The sequence below is a fragment of the Lolium rigidum genome, chromosome 6 (assembly GCF_022539505.1).
Source record: "Lolium rigidum isolate FL_2022 chromosome 6, APGP_CSIRO_Lrig_0.1, whole genome shotgun sequence".
NCBI classification, from domain to species: domain Eukaryota; kingdom Viridiplantae; phylum Streptophyta; class Magnoliopsida; order Poales; family Poaceae; genus Lolium; species Lolium rigidum.
In genome coordinates this window covers 9,784,276-9,794,127 of record NC_061513.1, presented here as the reverse complement: position 1 = coordinate 9,794,127, position 9,852 = coordinate 9,784,276, and positions in this window count along the sequence as shown.

The following is a 9,852-nucleotide window of genomic DNA, read 5'->3' as shown; positions in this document are numbered from 1 at the left end:
CTATTCAAATAAAATATAAAACAAAAATGTGTGTCAAAATAAAAATTCACTTATTTTTAACTTCTTTAATTATGCCTTTTCATTTATTTAAAATGCAAATTGAATTCAATAAATAATTAAGTTACAAAATTAAATTTTAACTATTCAGTAACTAAGTAAAATGTTAGGATTAATCTTATTTATCATATTTGCATTAACTTAATTATTAGTGGTAATTCATAAACCCTAATTTGCAAATTACCATTAACCATTTTCTTTAAATAGCAATAAAGCTAGAAAATATTAAAAGCCAATATCATTTTGGTAGCTCAACAATTATCTATTTAAACATCTTTAGTTAACAAGTTAATTATTTTAAACCCTAACAACAATTATTAAACCCTGATTCTTAATGAAACCTAAATAGAAGTTGCTCTAATTATTAAATCTTGTGAAAATTAATAAAATGTCAAACCATTTCTAATTTTGATTCAAAGTAATTAGTAACCACAACTCTATTATTAATCAGCATTCTAGGAGTTGTACCATAATTTAGAAACCCTAGTTTCAATTTGAGTAAGATCTTGATTTCATTATTTTATGTGATCATTTAAAATGCTTTAACCCTAAACCCTAGTTGCTTATCACATGTGATCATGTGAATTTCACTTTACATAGAGAACCTTATTATGTGACCAACAAATACAAGTCATGATCCACCAACATAGAACCAATTCACATGAGTCATCATTTCATGTCTCTATTTCCAATTTAAAACCTATATGATTCCTTAAGTGTCACCTAGATATAAAACCTAACTTGTTAATTGAATTAGTACCATTGACCACTATCCTATATACCATACCATTAAGATCAACCTTAATAATCATAATTTAGTAGAACCATAATGATAAAACCTTATACCAACCTTGTGCAGCAATTCACAACACATGCTCCTATCCAACTAAACCCTACTTAGGAAATGATAAGTCATTTAGTTTAGAAGCCATTAGAAAGTACTTAATGAAGCAATTGTGAAACCATAGTAAGCCCTAATAGCTAATTTATAGAACCATCTTAATAACCATCCTTTGATATGATACCATAATCAACCATCATAATAAACCTGCTAATACTTGCTATATAGAAACCCATTCAACTTAAGAACCCAACTAGTTCCTATTAGTGAACTAAATGAATCCAATAGTAAACCCTAGAAAGCCATAACACCTATGTATAATAGTTCATGTTCTTATTTAACCTGTTCTTCAAAAGTTATTCTTTTGAAGTACAAACGTCAATCAAACCTTAGAAGCCCTAATCCTTCTTTGAAATACTAAATATTTCTTAAACAACATGTTCTTCAAAAGTTATTCTTTTGAAGTATAGTATAAGTAAACATCAACCAAGATCTGTAGAACTTAAAATTGACAACTGTTCTTTACATACTATTCCATCAATATTCTTATGTGTATGATTGTTATGATGTCTAATATCACTTGGTTATGATACGACTATAACCAAACCCTAATAAGAACCTTGTATGAGAACCATTCTAAAAGTGCAACCAACCCTAAAGAAATCTTTACAACTCATACATCCTAAATAATCGAGATTAGGTTACGCTCGGGACGATTGCATCTCATACTATGCATTATAGCATCTTTGCCAGTTCTTTAAACATTGTCCTTACCGGACGATGATGATATTTCAGAATTTGGAGTTATCACGTATCGAAGCTTTTGCCTGCATAATCTTGCAGTCAAGAAAGGCAAGTTTATCGCTTGCTCATGTCATTTGATTATTTGTATCAAACTATATGCAAAGTACTATACTTATCACTCATGCATTGAAAAGCAAAGTATTATTTTACAATTATGAATATGACTATGTGGTGGGCAATGGAACCATGGTATGTGTTGATATGGTGGAGGTTCCATTGCATGGGTTATATCACCCTAGGATTAATTACCAATGCCGTCCAGTGATTCTAGCGCCGTACAAATCGCGTTAACCATGAGATCTATAATGGCTCTGGGAAGTCAGCTGTATCTTTTCCCTTCTGCACGCCAACGGATTGGTAGAGCCGGCGGGGTGTTGGAGGCACTGCCGTAGGTTGGGATAGCCTTTTAAATCCCCATCCATTAGTGATGATGGCTCTACGATCTATGATGGATTGTCCGGAGTACACCGTGAGTAAAGCCGTATTATCGGGAGAAGTCTACTGGGGGTGTACGGTTGGACAAAAGGGTGGGTTTGCAGGGTCGCGGAGAAGGCAGTGATTGGCTTGGATCTTATACTAGGCCTCACACCAAAGGAAGTGTGGACGGGGACATACTCTCGGCCGGCAACAAAGTTAAGATCTCTTGTGGGGTAAAGTAACGCACCTCTGCAGAGGGTATCAAGAATTGTTACTGTCACTCCCTGTTCCGGGAAGGGAACTGCGAACGCGGCAGGAAAGGAACTCCACGAAGTTCTAGTCAACCTGTGAAGACTGACGGGCATAGTTTTCAGAATAAAATAAACCTTTTGAAGAAATGATTACAAAAACTTGCATTGGCCTATGACTTTCTGGTCTATGGCTGTAGCTAGTGCATGATACACCTATTTCCTAATATGAACTTGCTGAGTACGCTCGTACTCATTCTATCCCATTTGAACCCCCTTCTTAGATCAAGGCACCGAAGGAGAAACTACCGTGGAACTCAAAGACAAAGAAGTCAACCGCAACAAGATGAAGAATCCAATCAAAGAAGTCAATGGAGTCAACTTCTGCATCAGCTAGAGTGGAAACTTAGACTAGTAATAGAAGGGAACCTTTCCCTAATCATAGCACCTAAGTAGCTAGAATTCTATAGCAAGCCAAGTAGCTCTTAAGCTTGAGTTAGCAATAAGTTAGGCTACGAGTCGTTCTTCTGGAGCTTTATTTGAAGTTTTACCTCACTGTAAAGTAGGAGGTTGTGTGGATCTTATGTAAACAGCTCATGTGTACTTCTATAGACATACCTTGGACTCGCATATGTTTCTGTTGTACCACTCTGAGAGATGTAATATGAGTGGAACGGTGTTTCACTTGTGTTATGTCAACGACTTGTGTACTACACCATGCAGTGATACGCTGGATCACCACAGAGTCTGCACCGTTTGATTGTTTCCACGCGTGCATGCCACACAGATGGTCGCAGGCTCACAGCACAGGCAAGCCTCGTCGATATTAAACCGTGATTTATTTCCTTTTCTATTTGAAGTGCGTGATTGCTTTCCTAGTTTGACGAGGAAAAAGAAGGAAGCTACTTATTTGCTTTCCAAGTTGTCTAAAAATTGATTGCCGTGAGCACTTGATATGGTTGTTAATTTTTTTGCAAGTAAATATATGTTTCCTAATTACATCCGGATGAAGCCGAGACGGTGAGATTTGATCGAACGGTTCAGATGCTCCGAATGTCCTTCACCAAACGCGTTATATGACGTACGACCAACTGGAATATAATAGTAAAGAAATTAGACATGCGCTACCCTGTCTCCCCTGAATAAACAGGGCACCATTTGATATGAATGAATCAATATTTGTTATTACTGTTGTTTTATTTAACTGTCACAGACAATGTCAATGTCGACTCCCGGGAAAGATCGCGCGCGTGACTAGAAGGCTCGGATCAACTTGCATGCATCTGCCTCCTAGCTTGTTTCAAAATTAGACCTATATTACGTGTGTTGAATAAACACGGCACCATTGATATGCTATCGGTATTTCTGTTGTTTATTTAATTGTCCCCGACAATTTCAAACTGCAAATATAGTCACGGTTTACTTCAGCATTGTGTGGTTTTGATATTTTTTTTTAGGACGGCCTAACCCTTCACGTTAAGCACCCTTTCCAATTACTGTGCATTGGAAATAAAAACTCCTTTTCTTACAACACACACATGTAGGATAGGGAGCGGGAAAGAGGCCGCCCTCTCATCAACACCCCCTACAGGGCAAAAACCTCTCAAAACATCATGAACACAGTTTTATATGATCCCTCAAACCAACTTAAACCACATATAACAGGAACATCTAGTCATGGTCCATCAATCAGCATCATTGTCATCGGAGTCGTAGTTTCTTGACCAACCCCTGCTAGATTTACCGCCTTGTTGAACAGACTCTAAGCTCCAATCTTTTGCCTCCCTTCATCATCTCACACAGAACTCTCCATAAGAGAGAAAAGAACACATGGTGAATAGCACCACACAATATTTTTGGACATAATCGTCAAATGTCATCTGGTTCCCGATCCAGTAAACCACTACAGGAAATCATGGATTTGCCGTGTTCTAGAAATGCATGACAACGAGGGCGTGGAACACGACAAAGCGCGGTTGTGCTTCTGGGCTACTCCGATGAGGATCAGCAGAGGATAGCCAACGATTTTAATTGTAGGCTAGCCTCTATTCCGATGACCTACTTGGGTATGCCGGTCTGGCATACTAGGATCCTTATCTAGGATCTAGACCCGTTGGTAGAATAGGTTAGGTCGAAGTGTGAATCATGGCGTCCCAGATGCATGTCTTAAGGGAGCAAGACAGTTCTTATCGACTCTTGTCTCTCCAACCTTCCCATATATATCATGGGGCTATATCTGCTATTAGAGGGAGTACACATCACCTTTGATAAAGATATGTCCCGTTTCTTCTGACAGGATACCAATGTCCGCCATAAATATCACATGGTGAAGTGAGCTTATGTTTGCGCCCCAAGGACCTCGGGGGCATAGTCATCTTGGCGTGTAGAGGCTTTAACAAGGCACTCATGCTGAAATGCATCAGACGGATTCTTAGGGATGAGGGGGGCCTTTGGCTTCAAGTTATCAAGTCAAAAATATCTTTGTAGGCGCCCACTTCTGACGTGTGATCGGCGAGAGGGGTCCCAATTTTGGAGGTCCATTCAGGAAGTCAACCATGACATCGGTCGTGGGGCCTCCTTCGCTGTAGGAAATGGCAAGTGTACCCGCTTTTGGCTAGACTCGTTGCTTGGAGGGCAGCCTTTGCACGAGGAATACTCATGCCTTTTCACGATTTGCGTGCAGCCGTTGCTGTTGGTAGCTTTTGCGGCTGATGGGGATACACAGAATGAGTCTTCTTACGGCGCACTACTGTCTCTATATCCAAAGTCTTGCATTCATGCAGCAGTGGTACCCGCATGTAGACATCAGGACAAGGAGCGACCAGACGATATGCTTCGAGACTTGCTATAGGCGGCGTGCCGCCTTCCTACCACATCTAGTTGCTCAGTTGCTTCGACTTGCCCTAGGGGTGCGGCCTCTATTGTGTTGTTGTTGTTGTTGTTGTTGGGCTTTGTTGTGTTGTTGCCCGCGATATTGTTGTTTTATTTTCTGCTTTAACTTGGTCTCAAACTATGTATGATGGTAGTTTCTGTATTCATAATCTGGGACGAAAGCTTTATCCAAGGAGGACAAACATACACGGTTTTGTGTTGATAACGGAAGCTTGTGCTCACTCCAGTTGGTCGGAGAGAATTCCCAACTTGGTTTACTAGAAAATCACGTAAAATGTTAATGGATATAATGGCCATTACTTTTGAACGCATCTCCGTTAGGATGACAAGCTCATACCAACCGTGGGAATTAGTGAAAGAGATAAAAAGGAGGAAAAAAAGTGAAAAAAAGATTAGAGCGTATTTTCCTTGGTAGTACATATATGTCTACATCTACACTACTTAAAAAGAATGAAGCTGTTCCCTATTCTTCCCAGCCTCACTACGTCAAAAAAATCATCGTCTCCACAGAAGACCAATTAACCCTCCCACCGAAGTCCATACTACTGCAATTTTTCATCCGCACCGTTTGACCTATTTTCTTCTCCACACCCAACCGAACATCCACCCGCTCTCTCCCCTTCATCCTACCGCCGCCTTAGACCTCCAACTGATGCATCGCCCCACCCCACTCCACCCCCAAGAACCACGGGCTTCATCCCAACCCACACCACCACTGGTGTCTTCCCCGGCATCCCATGCCGAATCATGAGGAGCAGCAGGGGCAATCGTGTCCTCGATGCTGCAGATATCAATGCGGAGGCGGCTGCCAGCGTGACGACGATGAATTTAGTGGGGAGCCCACACCCACCACGATGCCGGCTAAGGCGGACGGGCCTCTGGATTCATAGGACCACGACATGCTCTGGTGGGCTTCGGATGATGCCTCCAAGCCTTCCTGTAGTTCAGCGGGGTGGTCACGGAGATAGAGGCCGCCAATCCCACCACCACGCAAGACCAGGCGGACGACCTCCTTGACGTAAATTGGATCCTCCCTGTGAGTGTTCTCACTTCATGGTCTCCTATTCGATCTGACATGCAAAAATCTCAATTGGATTGAATTGCTAAGAATATTTACAATGTAACACATCTGAAGGTTCCGAAGATTCATGAACCATGATCCCCTTGATTCTGTCTTGGTTCAAGCGGGTCTCTGAGGAGCAGCATTCGAAGAAGGCGATGCAGATGCAGTGTTGAGTTCATGGACATGAGGTTTATGGTGGAAAAGGTGTGCTATAACTCAACTGCGGATATGTCTGCATCGAGATGCATTGAGATGTGTTTGAGGCAGCCGGGAATTCCTAGGGATGGATGGACTCCAACATCTGTAAAGGGCAGTTCAGGTTGTGGGAGGCAGATGTTGGTGATAGGGAACTATAGAAGGGAAATTTCATGAAGGAGAATAACAGCATTAGGTATACAACTTTGTGTTCATTTTTAGGTTCCCTATCCTTTTTAAATTTGTTATACCACTGGCATGGAACTTAACATATATGTTGATCTCTAAATATTTAATATATGTTTATCCTCATTCGTCACTTACGGAGAATCAAAGTACGATGGTTCGTTGTGGAGAACCAATTGCATCTTCCAGTTGTGGATGCTCAGGCTGGTCACTTTTGGTTTTGGCATGTCCATGTAAAATCGAAAGAGTGTGAGGAAAAAGAAACAAATAAGGATCATGTCTTCAGTTGGCCAATTTGCTAACATTTCTACTTCCTCTGCCTCATGAAACTTGGTAAGGATTGGAGTGTGAGACATTGCAAGATGAAGACAATGCTGCTGTGAAGCTCAAGTCCAATGAAGTTAGGATTGGACCAATGACACGAGCTCGTGCGAACCTACTTAAGCAACAGGTGAACTTGTTCCTAAGTGATACTTTGATCGATGAGAGCTTTATACTGCCCAAGTCGTATTACCTATGTATGAAGAGGAACCAAGCATCGCACGAGGAGGAGAGGAGCAGCTGGACAAGAAGCTGGACATGAAGCTGGACATGGAGCTGGACATGAAGACATTCCATGGACGCGCGAGGGGGGAGCGGGAGACATGCGCAAGAGGAGGAGATGTTCCAGCCGGCGCCCGGACCGTTCAACCGGCCGTACCGCCGGGCCGCCCGGTCCGAGGGCCGGTCCGACCGGCCCCCACGCCGGATCCATCCGGTTTCAACTGGATTTCTGGCTTGTGCCAACCGGGGCGATGTCCAGTAAGCCCCGCACCATCGTCCGGTCACAACCCGGCGCCAGGCCCGGTTTGAACCGACTGGCCCGATCCCAGACCCGGTCGACCGGCCTCCAGACCGGCCACTCCGAGTCTGTCTCAACCAGATCTATTCTGGGTCGGTTATTTTCGTACGTTTTCGACCTGAGGTCATCCCGGACGCCTATATAAGTGCCCAGGACGCCCCCAAAGTTGCTGGAGACCACGTTTAAGATAAACCCTAGTTCTTAGTTGTTTGCTTTGCAAAACTATTGAATCCCTACACCATATTACTTGATTTGGTGTAGATCTGAAAATCTTTTGTGATCTATTGTTCCATTGGGAATTAGTAGATTGCAACTTACCGCTTCGTGGTCGGCGGCTACGTGCGCAAGTGTGTGGAGTTGCGAATATCTTGCAGGGTTGAGAGCTTTTGCATTGGCTGTTGGAGATATGCCCAAGAGGCAATAATAAAAGTGGTTATTATATATCTTTATGTTTATGATAAATGTTTATATACCATGCTATAATTGTATTAACCGAAACATTGATACATGTGTGTTATGTAAACAACAATGGGTCCCTAGTAAGCCTCTTAACTAGCTTGTTGATTAATAGATGATTAGTTTCATAATCATGAACATTGGATGTTATTAATAACAAGGTTATATCATTATATGAATGATGTAATGGACACACCCAATTAAGCGTAGCATAAGATCACGTCATTAAGTTATTTGCTATAAGCTTTCGATACATAGTTACCTAGTCCTTTCGACCATGAGATCATGTAAATCACTTATACCGGAAAGGTACTTTGATTACATCAAACGCCACTGCATAAATGGGTGGTTATAAAGGTGGGATTAAGTATCCGGAAAGTATGAGTTGAGGCATATGGATCAACGAGTGGGATTTGTCCATCCCGATGACGGATAGATATACTCTGGGCCCTCTCGATGGAATGTCGTCTAAATAGCTTGCAAGCATATGAATAGTTCATAAGAGACCACATACCACGGTACGAGTAAAGAGTACTTGTCAGGAGATGAGGTTGAACAAGGTATGGAGTGATACCGATGATCAAACCTCGGACAAGTAAAATATCGCGTGACAAACGGAATTGGTATCGTATGTGAATGGTTCATTCGATCACTAAGTCATCGTTGAATATGTGGGAACCATTATGGATCTCCAGATCCCGCTATTGGTTATTGGTCGGAGAGAGTTCTCAACCATGTCTACATAGTTCGCGAGCCGTAGGGTGACACACTTAAGGTTTGATGTTGTAATAGTAGAACTTGAATATGGAATGGAGTTCGAAGTATTGTTCGAAGTCTCGGATGGTATCCCGGACATCACGAGGAGTTCCGGAATGGTCCGAAGAATAAGATTCATATATAGGAAGTCATTTTATAAGTTTGAAAATGATCCGGTGAATTTATGGAAGGTTCTGGAAGGTTCTAGAAAAGTCCGGAAGAAATCACTTTGGAAGGCGGAGTCCCGGAGGGACTCCACCACCCATGGCCGGCCAACCCTAGAGGGATGGAGTCCCAAGTGGACTCCACCAAGGGGGCCGGCCACCCCCCTCATGGAAGGGTGGGAATCCCACTTGAGGTGGGAGTCCCACCTTGGGTAGGTTTCCCTACAACATGGAAGGTTTTGGGTTGGGGTCTTATTCGAAGACTTGTAGTCCAACACTTGGGGGTTCCACCTATATAATGAGGGGCCAAGGGGAGGGGGCCGGCCACCACAACACCACCACCTTGGCCGCATCGCAAGGAGGCCGGCCACCCCCTCTCCCCCAACCCTAGCCGCCCCACTCCTCCCCCTCTCCCGCAACGCTTAGCGAAGCTCCGCCGGAGATCTCCATCGCCACCGCCACCACGCCGTCGTGCTGCTGGATTCAAGGAGGAGCTACTACTTCCGCTGCCCTCTGGAACGGGGAGAAGGACATCGTCTTCATCAACACCGAACGTGTGACCAAGTACGGAGGTGCTGCCCGATTGTGGCACCGTCAAGATCTTCTACGCGCTTTTGAAAGCGGCAAGTGATCGTCTACCGCAGCAACAAGAGCCTCATCTTGTAGGCTTTGGAAATCTTCAAGGGTGAGTCTCGTTCATCCCCTCGTTGCTCCCGTCTTCTAGATTGCATCTTGGCTTGGATTGCGTTCTCGCGGTAGGAAATTTTTTGTTTTCTATGCAACGAATCCCTATAGTGGTATCAAAGCCGTGTCTATGCATAGATGGTTGCACGAGTAGAACACAATGGTTTTGTGGGCGTTGATGCTTATGTTATCTTTAGTTTGAGTACTTTGCATCTTTGTGGCTGATAACCCACAAGTATAGGGGATCG